This window comes from Pipra filicauda, unplaced genomic scaffold, assembly GCF_003945595.2.
Source record: "Pipra filicauda isolate LSUMZ 115617 unplaced genomic scaffold, ASM394559v2 scaffold367_size712859_pilon, whole genome shotgun sequence".
Taxonomy (NCBI): domain Eukaryota; kingdom Metazoa; phylum Chordata; class Aves; order Passeriformes; family Pipridae; genus Pipra; species Pipra filicauda.
In genome coordinates, this window is record NW_024104495.1 from 568861 (window position 1) to 582747 (window position 13887).

Sequence of the window (13887 nt, forward strand, 5' to 3'; positions counted from 1 at the left end):
AACTTTTGAAGCCTAACAGTTAATAAGAGGACTGAGGAATAGTCTCAAGGTACTTAGTGTTATGAGACAATTTGCAGCATGGCACTTGATGTCCAGGGATGTCCACTTAAAAGCAAAATAAAGTTTTGGTCAGTATTTTTTTTCTTTCCAGTAGCTGGGAAACAAAGCACAAAACAAATGACAAGTAAACATTCAGCCACAGGAAGCCATTAACAACAGTGGGCACCAATTAGGGCCCAGCAGGTATCCTTTACACCGCCTGGTGCTCTAGCTCCTCCTCAAATACTTTGGCATAACACTTACAAACTCAGGCTTAGGAAACAACAGGCTGTTTCATTTACTCAGCAATTTGTAGCCACATATTCCTGCTGATAGGCCCATAAAGCTGTTTGTAGTCTTCTTCTGTTTCCCTTCAAGTTTGTGTCATTAGAAACTACAATTACTGTCTGTCCAAAGAGAACACTCTTCAGGAAAGAAAGTAAAATTGAGATACTGTGATCCTTTTCCTCTTTGTCTCTGTCTCTCACTCCTTTTCAACTTCTCTTTTGGAGGACAATGCAAAACTCAACGGCTTAGGTCAGAAAAATGGATTCACAGAGAAAACATATGTGAATTCTCAGATTTTTGCAATAAGAACACTATTTTTTCTAATCACAACCTTTTTGGTAGAACAGAGTGAAAAGGATATTGTTCTTTAAATTAAGTCAAGGTCTTAAACAATTAACAAAGTGACAAAAATATACTCTACTTCAGCCAAAAATATGGCATGAAATATATGCGATTTTGAGATCCTTCTGACAACTGTGAGATATTTTGTATCTACTATATGAAAAACCTCAATAAATTACCCAACCTTTTAAAGTGCCTCATAGACTGCACCTCACATCTTCCCTGAGGAAGTACAGAGTTTTATTGAAATGTGACACAAAATAAGATTCTCACTTTTGCACTGAGATGTAAGATACAAAATAAAAAAGCTGGTTGCAATCTCCCAACCCAAAACTTCACAACCTGCCGCTGTTTTTCCACAATCAAGTATTTTTGCAGCATTGTAGCACTGCAAAAAACACAGGAAAGTCAGAGTCCAGCCCAGAGAACTGAGAGCTCTTTCCAGTGTGTGTCATGACATAACACAATATGGGTGAAACAATCCACTTCACTAAATTAACCTTGTCTCATCAACCACCCACAGCCAGGGTGCTCTCACACATGCCATCTCTGCTTCCATCATCACTGCTAGATGAAAGTTAACCAAAATATCATCAGTTGAAGACCTATAGTTTCTCAATGCTTTTGGCATTACAAGACAACAAGGAAAGCAGACCACGAGGGTGCTAATTCAGAGCTCTCCATGTCTCTCTTTGATTTTCCTTAATTTTTAATAATTTTTTCCCATTTCTGCCATTTCAAAAAAATCAAACATCAGCAGATGAGTTAGTTTCCAATAGTACTATATGTTAAATCCTCACTGGCTTTTGGCAAACATATGCCCAGTTATCCATCCCCTTGCTCCCTCTGCTGCCTTTGCTGACAGTTCTCACTGAAACTCCCAAATCCTGCTCATCCAGCAGCATGAGAGAGCTGTGCAGCGTCTGCATGCAACAGGCCCCCCAACCTGCACTGAAAATCATCTGTGACCAGGATAAACTCTGCAACAGAGTTCTCAGAGCATCTATCCAATGAGTTTTGAACGATAACCAGCTATATGCCTTAAGCCTTCTGACATGTGTCTTGGTACTGTCATACAAGTGTGTGGTATGGAAGTGTCCTTATCATTCCCAGATACTGGCAGCCTAGAAACCAGAAGGATAATTGACAAAAAAACCCACAGTCCCTGTGTGTACCCATGGCTCACCTGTCCAGTGCTCATGCCACAAGAAGTGTCTAGGACCCACCAAGTACTGTGGCAGCACTAAGTTCTCACTGCTGTTGCTTTGCAGCTCAGCGCTTCAAGGAGACCATGCAGCCACCAAAGTTGAGAAATTCAGTACCTGTGTGGTTTCTCTCGGCTCAGCAGGGAACCAAGTGCTGAAGAGTCTGCATTACTGTTTCCTGGCATGCTGGGACAGCAGAACTGCTTCACAGAAGTTAGTGTACCAAAACAATTCAGGCACTGATGTTCCTCAGCAATACAGAAAAACTACAGCTAGGGAAACCTGAGTTTGCCCAACCAGCTTGCCCTTTTCCATAGATCTAGACTTATCAGAGAATTGAATTGAGTGGACTCTGCTGAGGTGCCACTCCATGAATACACGTGAACTCAAACATCCTCCTCCACAGCTAAAGGGATAGAACTATTGTGGACATTTAGTGATTTTTCAGAATAAGGTTTATTTCTTCCATTTGATATTAGCCTAGATTGGCCTTTCTCAGGTACCAAACTGGTAGGACTTTCACTCAATTACAGTAAGAGCTTCCCTGTTCCTCTGTGTGAAGGGAGTTGTTGTGCCTGCTTAACTTACCGCATACATACATTTCATCTCGCTACTTCTCTGAGAGAAATTTGGGACACAAAATTATACATTTAAGTACTGATCATTAAAGTGTACACAAATCCATACACAAAACACCAAGTAATAAGAAAGGTATTAGTTGTACGAGCATGTGCATATATATATAAGCAATCCTTTCAGCACTAAGAAAACATCTTTGAAAACTACATCTTATACACTGAGATCAAAAGAGGTAGTCTCCCTGCTCTATAGCCACCTAGAAATCAGGTGGCTTGTCCAAGCCAGTCATCGAGACTCCTTCTGTAGTCAAGCAAGAGAGATAAGTGTCTCCAGATTGCCATTTATCCCATTCTAGGATAGGTGAGTAAAACAGGTGAGATGAATCACCCTGGCATCGCTGTCTGCTGGGGGAGGTGGGGGGAGGGTGGGAAATTACTTCCTAGATTACTAGCTTAGGAGAGATACTTAACTTTTAGCAGCTTTTAAGAGGAATCCCATGCTACAAGATCAGGTAGGATTATAATGATTCACACATTTGTGAAAAATCACATTATATCTGGGCTCATGAGGAAAGTAAAAATTTAAATTTCCCATGGGAAAAAAAAAATCATCTTAGACTCTCTATCATTCAAACTCTAGATCACTGAATCTATTATCAGAGCTTTGGGGACGTTTTGTGAGTTTTCCTAAAGACATAAGGTTCATACTGTTGTATTTTTCCCAAGAAAATGAGATTCACATTCCAAATGGTAAGAAATTATTTGTTGCAAACCTGATAGCCATTTAAATATGACAGACATATAAAAAAAATCTGAAACATTTACTGGGAGCATGTTACCGAGTAAAGCACAGATCGTTCAGTGTCAATTAGAGACAATAGTTTTTCCACATCTGTTGTTCTCCAGGAGTTCAAGGTTCTGTTTAAGTTTTGCACAATATTCATGCAAACAGTAGGAACAGCTATTTTTAGTAGTATCTCTCAGTGATACCTCTTCCACTACTAAAACCAATAGCACTATTTCTCCCTTGCAGCTAAGTACAGTAAATGTGAGCGTTTATTACCTATAAATGTAGGTAATTCCACACAAACAAAAATCTCAGAACAAAAAACTGCTCAGACCAAATGGGCACAGTTTGCAAGTTCTTTTAAACCACTAATATTTACATTAGATAGGCAGCAATATTTAATACTTTCATGAAATTCACACTTGGCATTCCTGCAAGGCTAACTGTTAAAGAAATTGAAATTTCAGGCTTGTACTAGTAACATATGTAATTTCAGTCACTGGGTGCCCAGTTTCTCCCTGCATGGAAGAAACAACAGGCTACATCAGAAGCCCTGGATAAACTAAACTCAAAAATGTTTTGCTCTGCTCATTTCCTACTGTCACCCCCTTTCAGATTTTCCCTTCTCACGTCAAATATTTACAAAATGAGTAAAAAGCATTAAAATTTGATTAAGTGAGCACCAGATCAAAAGTGGCTCTAAATTCTAGATGTCAGATCCTGATCTCACAAATCAAGTAAAATGTAGACATAAGATTTGCCCTTCTCTGCATCGCTGTGGCTGGTTGATACGATTCACAGATACTTTACCAGCACTATATTGATATTCAGGTGTTAATAAGTAACTGTCACAGTCACAATTGAAACACCGCCCTACATATAGTGATTCATATTTTGTGTTCCTTTAAATATAACTACAATGCTGTCATGCTAACAATCACTGAAATCCAAAATGGGTGAGGAAAATAGCAAAAGCTTTCATTTCCTTGTTAGTTTACAACCATTTCACCTGTCTTATTCCAGAGTCTGGTGCTGCATTCCAGTAATGGAAGCACTGGGAAGGCTAGAGAGGTGTAAAAGGACCATAAAAGAGAAACACCAGGAGACACCATGGAGATCAACAGGTCACACACTACAGTTTTACAGCCCCAGTTTCCAATGATGCTGGCTCACAGACAGCAGACAGTCATAGCCTGGACATCTGCAGGCAATGAGCAGAGCAAAGCAGTGCCTACATTGTATACGCCCACTTGCTTCTACTCTCCATAACCCATTACATGTTCCTACACAGCAACTATGAGATTTGGGTTCAGAAAGGTGGCAGATTTGAAGCATTAAAGCACATATTTAAATGCCTTGCTTCACTGCAGACATACTTGGTGGGGGCTCTCCTCATATCTGCTAAATTCAACAGAGAAACAGATGCAGGTTCTCCACTAGACCACGATCCAGCTCTCAGTTTCCCCTGCAGTCAATTTCCCCCCCTTTCTCTTCAATACTCCCCAAATTTTTTCTTCTGAAGAAAGTAGCTGAGGAAAAAAAACCAAAATCACCATCCTTTGCTCCTGCAGACCTTCATTTTTTAACACAGACTGGCACAACCAGCCCCACAGTCTTTAGGTTATTTTATTTGCTCAAAATATATAGCTGTCAATATTAAAAATGAGTGATTATCTGCTAGCATACCAAGGAATTACATATCCAAGGTAAAGATTTTAAGTCCTAATACATTTTTACAGACTTCATCAGTACAAATAACAAGGATCAAGAGTTTTACACCTCCTAAGATGCATTACAGACACATTAAGACTAATTAAATTAACAGAATCTGGGTGCACATCTCTGGTCACACTTACATTAGCACCACACAGAGAAAGCTGAACCTGCAGAATGAAGGGCAGTACCGAGGACCCAGCATCCACTTTGGGTTTTTTACTTTGAGCAACCTCTAATCTGGATCTGTGGACCAAAACACCCGCTAGCGGCTGGCACGCACAAGGTAAAGCATATCCTACATCCATCCATGCATCTGACCTCAGCCTCACTTCATGACGTGAGCTGACAAGTACCAAGGGGGGACAAACGGAGGCTGACTTAAAAGTGCTGCATATTTGAGGTAATCAGTGCGAAAGACTTTTGCTACATAAATATTGACATTTCAATGTATCTCAAGTACTTCCGGGTTTAAATGGCAGGGATAAAGCTGATTGGAAGTTTCTCAGCAACCCCAGTTACTTATTTAAATATGCTTATTTTCATCACCACTGCTGTTTTCCTTCTGTGTACCCAAAACACTCCAAGGCACACTATGGCCATGCAGACATGCCTGCAAATGAACATGAGTCTATTTAGACATCTACAGGCCTTTACAACAAAAAAAGCTGAGCTAATTTCTACAGATATGGTCTCTTCCACCAAAAGATCTTGGCAGAAAAGAATTGTTGGGTTTTATTTTTTAAATTTAATTTTATTTCCATATTTGCATTAAATCCATGTATATGACTTATTGTGGAAATCAGACTTTAAATGAGCTTAAAATACTGGAAGAGAAGAAAATTTGAGCTGTTGATTCTTTTTAGACTTAGAGGCCCTCATAACAGAGTTAACAAGACTACAAAAGTTCAACCATTTCGTGCATGCAGGCTCCAGCAGTGGAAGTCTGCATTTTCCAGTCACCCATGTATTTATTTGACATTACCATACAATGGGAAATAATGCTGTGGAAGCTCTGAGCAACAGTATGCAAGGAACTCCTGTAAAAAGAAGCATTAGTATACTTTTACAAATCTTTTCAACAACAATAATTGGATACAGTACCTTTTCCAGACCTATTGGCACATGAGTGTGGGAAGAGCTTGCTTGGAGGTTGCTGGTGCCAATTCTGCAGGACAGTTACCAGCAGGCAATTCAGGGGGCACTTTCACTGGCAACTGCAAAGCAGGAAAATAAAGGGGGAAAATATTTTGGAGAAAAAAAAATCTTGAAGAACAAAATACAGACTTTTGGTGGTTTGAACAACATAAAGCTATTGGAAACTGTCTGAACTGTAAAATTAGATTTATTTAAAGGACACAAATAGCTGGTTTGATTTTAAAAGCACTTCAGCTTCCATTGCCAAATGAAATTTTCTCAATCCTCAAGCTTTAACAGAATTGCCCAACTTTTTTTAAACAATTCCTCACAATTCATAAGGCACATATGAGAACTTTGCTAGGCATCAGACAAAACAGTGCATGCAAGGATCTACCCAATTCCCTCCCCAGGTGCAGCTCTCATCTTGCTTTATAGAAATGCCACCTTGAATAAGATTACCATCCAACAGTTACACCTCATTCTCTCCCATGCACAAAGTGCCACGATTCCTGATAACTTATTCAAATTATTCTGGAGCCCAGGCCAGACTCTCAGGTGTAACTTTTTGAACCAGCTTGGACCAGGAAGAGTTAGGAAATGCACTTTTCCGCAGCCAGTTGCCAATGGCTCCCAAAACAACACAAGTTAAAAACCAGTAATAGTCAAATGATAGTCTGACCACTAGTGCAGGGAAAGATATTATCAGAGATGTGTATAAGCTGACAAATATTTATTTATCAAATTTCTTTTCTGCCTGAGAAAATGATCAGGGTGTTTCTCTATCTGTCTGGAAAAAGGATGGTGCTTAACTAGCATGAGACTGCAGTCTACTTGACTTTACAACTAGAACAGTCTCTGTCTGAGCACCAAGCTGCACTGGTTTGGAAAACACTCAAATGCTGAATTTTAAACTTGTGCAAGAGTCTCATTTCAGTTTAATAGTGACTTATATTAGTTCACCCTAAATCCAGTGCTTACTAACATAAGCTAAACAGAACAAATTCTAAATTACAATGACTGTTTAAGACAAAGTTTTTCCACTGCAATATCTAAGTCAGTATTAAACCAATCTGAGGTAATTTTAGAGGTAATTTTGTAGTATATATAAAGCCCTAAAGAATTCAGAAACAATTATGCTACTATTGTTCATACAAATAAAACAAAACTTGTAACACAGTGCAGCCTTTGTAGTTCTTCCTTCATAAGCTTTTGATAAAATAAGTGAAATACTCTCTACTCAACATTTCCCTAACCTTTACCTATAAAGAAAGAAAGCCCCAGATGAGTCAATGCTTTTCAAATTGATTGATACTTTACACAAGACAAAATTAAGATTCATATGTCACGATTAAAGCAATTCTCTCCCAATGGTGACTGTGTCACTCTAAAAATAATTCAATGCAGTATTCCGCTGTTAAGTATAGAGAAAAGTGTTTCCTTTAGAAGAGGAAATTCTCCTAAGGAAGTTGTTTTGAGCTAAATAAAAGTTCAGGATGAAGCCAGCAAAAGGTGTGAAGGATTTCTCTTTGATTTCTCAGCTTGTGTATTTGGGCTCAGACAGACTACATTTTATGCACATATTAATAGGATGCTAATAAGCCTACAACTCTAACAGGGAGCTGTAGAGACAACCTGATATGTGGCACCAGATATAATGGCTGTCTTAAGCAGGAGATTTATTTCCCTCTTGCCCAGGGAGTGAATTGGACTACATACTTTTTATTACAAGTTCAGATGGAAATGTCTTGCAAAGTTAGGCTGCTACTTTCGTTGGAGTGTTCCTCGGTTAAAGTAACCTTCAAAAGACTGAAATAGAAGCCAAGCCTTTTAGAGTAACTAGGAGCAGCTTTTGCTCTTCACTGGTAATCTTACATGCAAAATAAGGCCACTGAGTTGCAAACCCCCGTAAATTACTAGGTCATGAAAACAATCCTGATATCAAAAGCACAGAAACTGGCAGCATGTATTTAAACAGCTTGCTGCATCTCACAGAAAACTTTGAGAGATCCTATCTAGTTGTAAACTTCAGAGATATTTTAAAGTTAAATCTTTTAGGTTTTTTAAACACCTGAAAAATTTATAAAAGTGATATAAAGAGTAATAAGAACTAGTAAGTAAGACTAATCTCAACCATACATTTATCCTACTTTGCAGCTACCATAAAAAAAAAAAAATCCAAAAATTACATCTAGTATATCTGGTGCCACATATCCTAAAAATTAATTTAACTACACATTCAAACAAGTCTTCCATACACTTTCTCCCCCAAACAAATTTGGTTTTCGTCATTTCAACTTTTTTTTTCCCATATTTCAAAGAGAGATTAGGACAACTTTTCTTTCATCATCAGACACTTTAAAAAAAGGCCTTTTGCTTAAAAATCACATGCAAAACAGAATTTAAAAACAAACAACAGCAACAACCAAAAACCCCCCACCAAAACAACAATGAGCAAGTGATTTCCATTTAAATTTGAAACAAAAATCCTGGAAAAGTGTGATTGTTCTAAGCTTGTTGACACAGAAGCTCCCCCTTTTATCAACTGTTGTTTTAATGCAACTCTAAAAAAATCATAACAAGGATTTTTGTTGTTGTTTAAAAACCATCTACATGGCTTAGGCATTTTATATTATATTTTTTCAATATATATTCTTATTTCCAATCTGGTCAATTGCCCAGCACATACATATGCAGCTGCTAGTAAAACTGTGTGAAATATCTTCTATCCCGGGAAGGTTCTCAGCTTTAAATTTCTTTCTATCAGCTCAAGGCTGTACTGACAATCATCTCAGCAGTCAACAGAAAAAAAAATGGACAATTGACAATCATCAGTTACTCTGTCAGAAAGAAGAAATTCTTGCAGACTTTCTATTTTTAAATGTGAAATAAATTAGTTCTGAAATTACAAAGTAGTTTATTAATTTGAACGTTGACTAAATGGGATTTCCCTCACCTTTCCTGTCATTTCTACATGGGAAGTTTCATCTGTTCACTTGACCTTCTCCTCAAGAGAATGAAAAAAGGAGAAGCAAAGTGCCACACGATGTCTCATGACTGCTTTGTAAATTATTCAAAATGCCCTTGTGTCCATGTAACTGGCTTCAAAGGACTCATAAAAGTATCCAAGCACATTCTGAAATGAGGTACCCCACACTGCTCCAAAGGGGCTGTTCCTCACTTACACTACTGCAGCCACCACGGCACAACAGTTTATACACTAAGATGTTCTTTTGTAAATCTCATCTGCTCACATGATCTCTGTGCTGGAGAGGAGTCTCTCACCCTCCTCTTGCTGGAAGCCTAGCCTTGAGAAGGCCAAGTAGGAAGGTCCAGAGCTCCAGGCAACAGATTCGCTTGCAGAGGGAGGAGACAACTCTAGAGGACGGTCATAGTATATTGAAGCCTGTGCCCTGATGCTTGTGTGTCTGGTTACAGTTATACTGAAAGAATAGCAATAAGACAAGAAATTACTATTATCTCTTGCAAACCTACTTCTTTTTTCTGGCTATGTGACCTAAAAAGCCAGTGTCGAGAGAGGAACCTTTAAGTCTTCATAAAATAGGCAAGCCATAAACTAGAGCTCAACCTATTGTGTTGTTACGCACGCTGCATATAGATATAGATACATACACATACAAAATGGTGGTGCAACGTACAAAATACATATAAATACACTACTGGTTGCATTCTGTACTGTAAGCTGTGAGATTTGAAAAGCACGCATGCCTGCAGAACCTGGGCAGCTGTCCTCCATCATTTTGGGAAGCATTAAGATAATGCTCCAAAGCCATCTTTTCTTCCTCGTTCAGGGACTACCTTTTGAAACAAGTACAGTCTTTATGACCCTCTGCCTAAAAGCATCCTCAACCTCAAGGAAAGACAGACAGAGAGAAAGACAAAAACAGACAAAACCCCACAAGTTACAAAAACTTGGCTTATTTGATCTGGGTGGGGTTTTTTCTGTCCATATTTCAGAAGACAGATGTCATCAGGGTATAAAAAGATAATTTATGCAATGTCTAGATTTTAAATCCTGGAGAAAAGAAGTGGAAATGTTCTTCATTATTTACAAATTCAAGCACCCTCTGTTTGGAGACCTCCTTCTTTCTTTGTTTTTTATTCAATTTTGCTTTTCAAAGAGGCTTCAATCTAACATTCAAACAAAAAACCGAATCCTAAATCTATTCAATTGTCTTATAGTATCCCATAGATATTAACCACGCTTTGCTGATCACTGCGAGGTTTGCCAGTGATAGGTGATGAACTTTGTCTCTCTTGCCCTAGACTGTCAGACTGTCATTCCTTTGATTTTTTAATTCCCCCTCTGTCAGGACTAGGCTTCTCTGAAGATATGAGCAACAACAGACATACTGTGAACTGGGAGGGAAAGCCAAAGCATAAGAAAGATGAGAGAGCATATCTGAAGTATCATACATCTGTTTTGGTTCACTTGGTTTGACCCTGGCTGGATGCCAAGTGCCCATCAACGCCACTTTATCACTCCCCTCCTCAGGTCAGGGGAGAGAAAATACAATGAAGTCTCATGGGTCAAGATAAGGACAGGGAAAAATCACTCACCTGTTACTGTCATGGAAAACCAGACTTGACTTGGGGAAATTAGTTCAATTTTTTTAGCACTCCTTCTTTCTCAGGAGGACGACTCCTCACACTCTTCCCCTGCTCCACCCTTCCACAGGTGACAGTCCTCCATGAACTACTCCAAGGCGAGTCCTTCTCATGAGGTGCAGTTCTTCATGATCATGCTCCAGTGTGGGTCCCTTCCATGGGTGCAGTCCTTCAGGAACAGGCTTCTCCAGCATGGGTCCCCCACAGGGTCACAAGTCCTGCCAGCAAACCTGCTCTTTTCCCATGGGTAGGATCCTGCCAGGATCCTACTCCAGCATGGGCTTCTCACAAGCCTTCAGCCTCCTTCAGGCATCCACCTGCTGTTACATGGGGTCATCCACAGGCTGCAGATCTCTGCTCCACCATAGATCTCTGTGGGGTGCAGGGGAGTACCCTGCATCACAAGCTGCAGGGGAATCTCAGCTCCAGCATCTGGAGCACCACCTTCCCCTCCTTCTTCAATGACCAGGATGTCTGCAGCACGGGTTCTCTCACATATTCTCATTGCTCTCTCTGGCTGCAATTACTAGGACACAAGTATCATCATGCTGGGACCTCTGGACAGTAGAGCTGCCACCCTGAGGGACTCACCACCACAAAACACAAAAAGCGTCGCCACCTAGTAAAGGTCCAGATCATGTGGTTGCAATGGGGGAAATCAGATTGCTGACGGTGCTGCTGCAGCCTGTCAAAGACCCAACACACAAATAATGCTGCAGAGTTACAAGCAAAGTGAAGCACCACACTTCCCAGCACACTTCCCCTTGCCTCCTCTGTTCGGTTAGTTCAGCTCTTACCTACTTCTTCGCAGTGCTTGGGCATCTGTGAGCCCCCCAAAGGCTTAGTACAAGATTATTCAGACAGAATAACCCCCAGTACAAATTATGAGCACCTGCTGTGGCAGAAGTGTAGCTGTGCCATTAAAACACGAGTCCCACGCCATGCAGACTGTTAGTCCAACAAGCCAGGCTGCTGAAGGCTGCTGGCAGGATGAGTCAGCCCTCAAGAGTCAGCCAACACAGGCTGAAGAGTTTAGTCTGAGGTAAAATGTAAACACTTGTGCCATGATATCTTCCATAATAGATGATAAGTCATGGCACCACCTTCATGTTTCTTCCCCTCCCTTCCTAATTGACTAAATAAAGAATTTATCAGAAACTGGTCTGTTTTTTTAATCTATGTTTCAGTATATTCCTTATATAGTTTATATACTGGGAAAACTGTACTAGTTCTTTAAAAAAAGTCTCCAATTCAAGTAACAGCACACAGCTTGATTAACTCATTATTCATCCATGGAGACTGAATTTTCAGTTAAAGACAGAAATGAGGAAGCAAGAATAAGAACATAATACATCGCATACATTTAGTTGTGCTATACTCTGCAAAGAAACGTTTTAGCAAATGTTGCAGCAATTGTTTAGGATATCCCATTCCATCCCATATCCAAGTAAGTTTTGAAAGCAAACAATGTAAGATAGGGAATGAAAAGTGTTAATAGAAGAAACTTAAAAAAACTCAAACAAACAAAAGAAAAAGAAAAACAAAACAAAACCCCACAACAAGTCTGACATTTGGGTTAGATTTTCTTGATTTGGTTTTCAGAATTTTTATTAATAAGAAATTGAAAGCAAACAAAACCCCAAAATACATCCCACCAAACAAAATCTTACAATAATAACTGTAATAAATCTTCAAGCCAAATGCTCGGCTTGGCACAGGAGTGCTGAGTTTGGATGCTACAATATCCATTGTATTTGTATGAGACTGTTCAGAGAGGCACTGCTAACACTGTGCAAACTTTTTGTTATATATTTTCTCAAACATTGAGACCAAAGTTTTCAGAAAGAAAAAAGACTGTAATGGCTTCAGACACCTAGTTAAGCAGTCTGTTTCTGAAAAGTGCTGATGATCCAGGAGCTCCTACTCGCTTCAAAGTGTAGGATTTGGGGATGTTTGTTGCTTTAAGGTTGACGGTCTCTGCGTCTTAACTGAGAGATTCAAGAAATTACAACTAGTAGCTCATCTCCATTAAAATTAGAAAGAAGTGCTAGACTGATTTGTGGCATCTATTTCAGAGACCAACATGTTCATGTCTTCACTGACCCTGCTGGAGGAATAAGTAGTGTAAAGAAATGAGGATACCCCAGGGAAAACTTTGCTAAGGGGCAACAGGGCACCTCAGCACAAAATCCTTGAACTGACAGAAGCCACAGCACATGAGAGAGAGGACAAGAACTGTTTCTGCCTGCAGGCTAGTTGTAAATGAACAAAATTCAGCTTACTGCTCTGACTGTATTTCTGTTAGCAAGCCAGCTTAACAAGATTTTGTAAAAACAGAATCACAAGCTGGGCAATAACAGTCCAAGACAGCATGTGGAAACTCATAGCTAGACAAAATAATACCATCAGGAGCAAAAACCTTAATGCATGGGGGGGGGGGAGGGCGGAGGGGGGGAGGTGGGGGGGAGAACCCCTATCAAGTAATAAAGCTGTTGTGCAGCCAAGCTGACAGATCAAACCTACAACCTGTAACATTTAGACACTGATGTCCACAGGGATTTTGCGGACCGGCATATCACCCAAATAAATGTGCTATTTCACTCCAGGCAGGATTGTTCCCCAGTGCTTCCCGAAAATATGGCATGTTTCACCCACGAAAATTTTGGAAAGCCTTTCTCCTCTTCTGAGGAAAAGAAAGAATATCAACCACAAAGAGTAAGAGTCTGTAAAAGAATGTCACTGTTAGCAACCTGAGTGACAGACAGGAAGGAGATTTCCACAATTGGCATTTGGTGAATTGCAAGCCATAAAAACTGTTTGGAGTTTGCTGGGTTGTCTGCAGTTTCTAGTTACAGCAGTTTAATTCAGTGTGTTACTAAAAGATCGTATTTTGTTTATATTATTTATTTCAGAATTTCTTCATATATCAAAGTAAAGCAAGAAAACAGAACATCACGTTTCTTACTAGGTTATTTTTTCAGTGACTGCGTAACTAGAAAAGTGGTTTTAATCTCTCATATCTTTGCACCTATCACTGGAAAAAAATAATTACTCTTGTAGTTACTGCTGTAAACTGCCTTCCTTTTGCCTGATATATTTTGCTTTTATTGTGTTTCATGTATAGTCATTATTTACTGCTTTCAAACCTGCTGAGTTGTTATTGTTATAA

General features: G+C 39.5%; 1 long non-coding RNA gene across 2 annotated transcripts in view; it reads right to left on the minus strand.

Moving 5' to 3' along the window:
• LOC113992323 overlaps positions 1–13887 on the minus strand; it is a 57281-nt gene that overhangs the window by 31641 nt on the left and 11753 nt on the right. Inside the window, exons 1-2 of one of the 2 annotated variants that reach the window (XR_005564808.1) lie at positions 10671–10853; positions 6057–6169 (exon numbers count right to left, since the gene is read on the minus strand). This is a non-coding gene — a long non-coding RNA (uncharacterized LOC113992323). Of the gene's footprint in view, positions 1–6056; positions 6170–10670; positions 10854–13887 lie in introns of those variants that run through there. The other variant, XR_003542201.2, reaches the window with a different exon arrangement.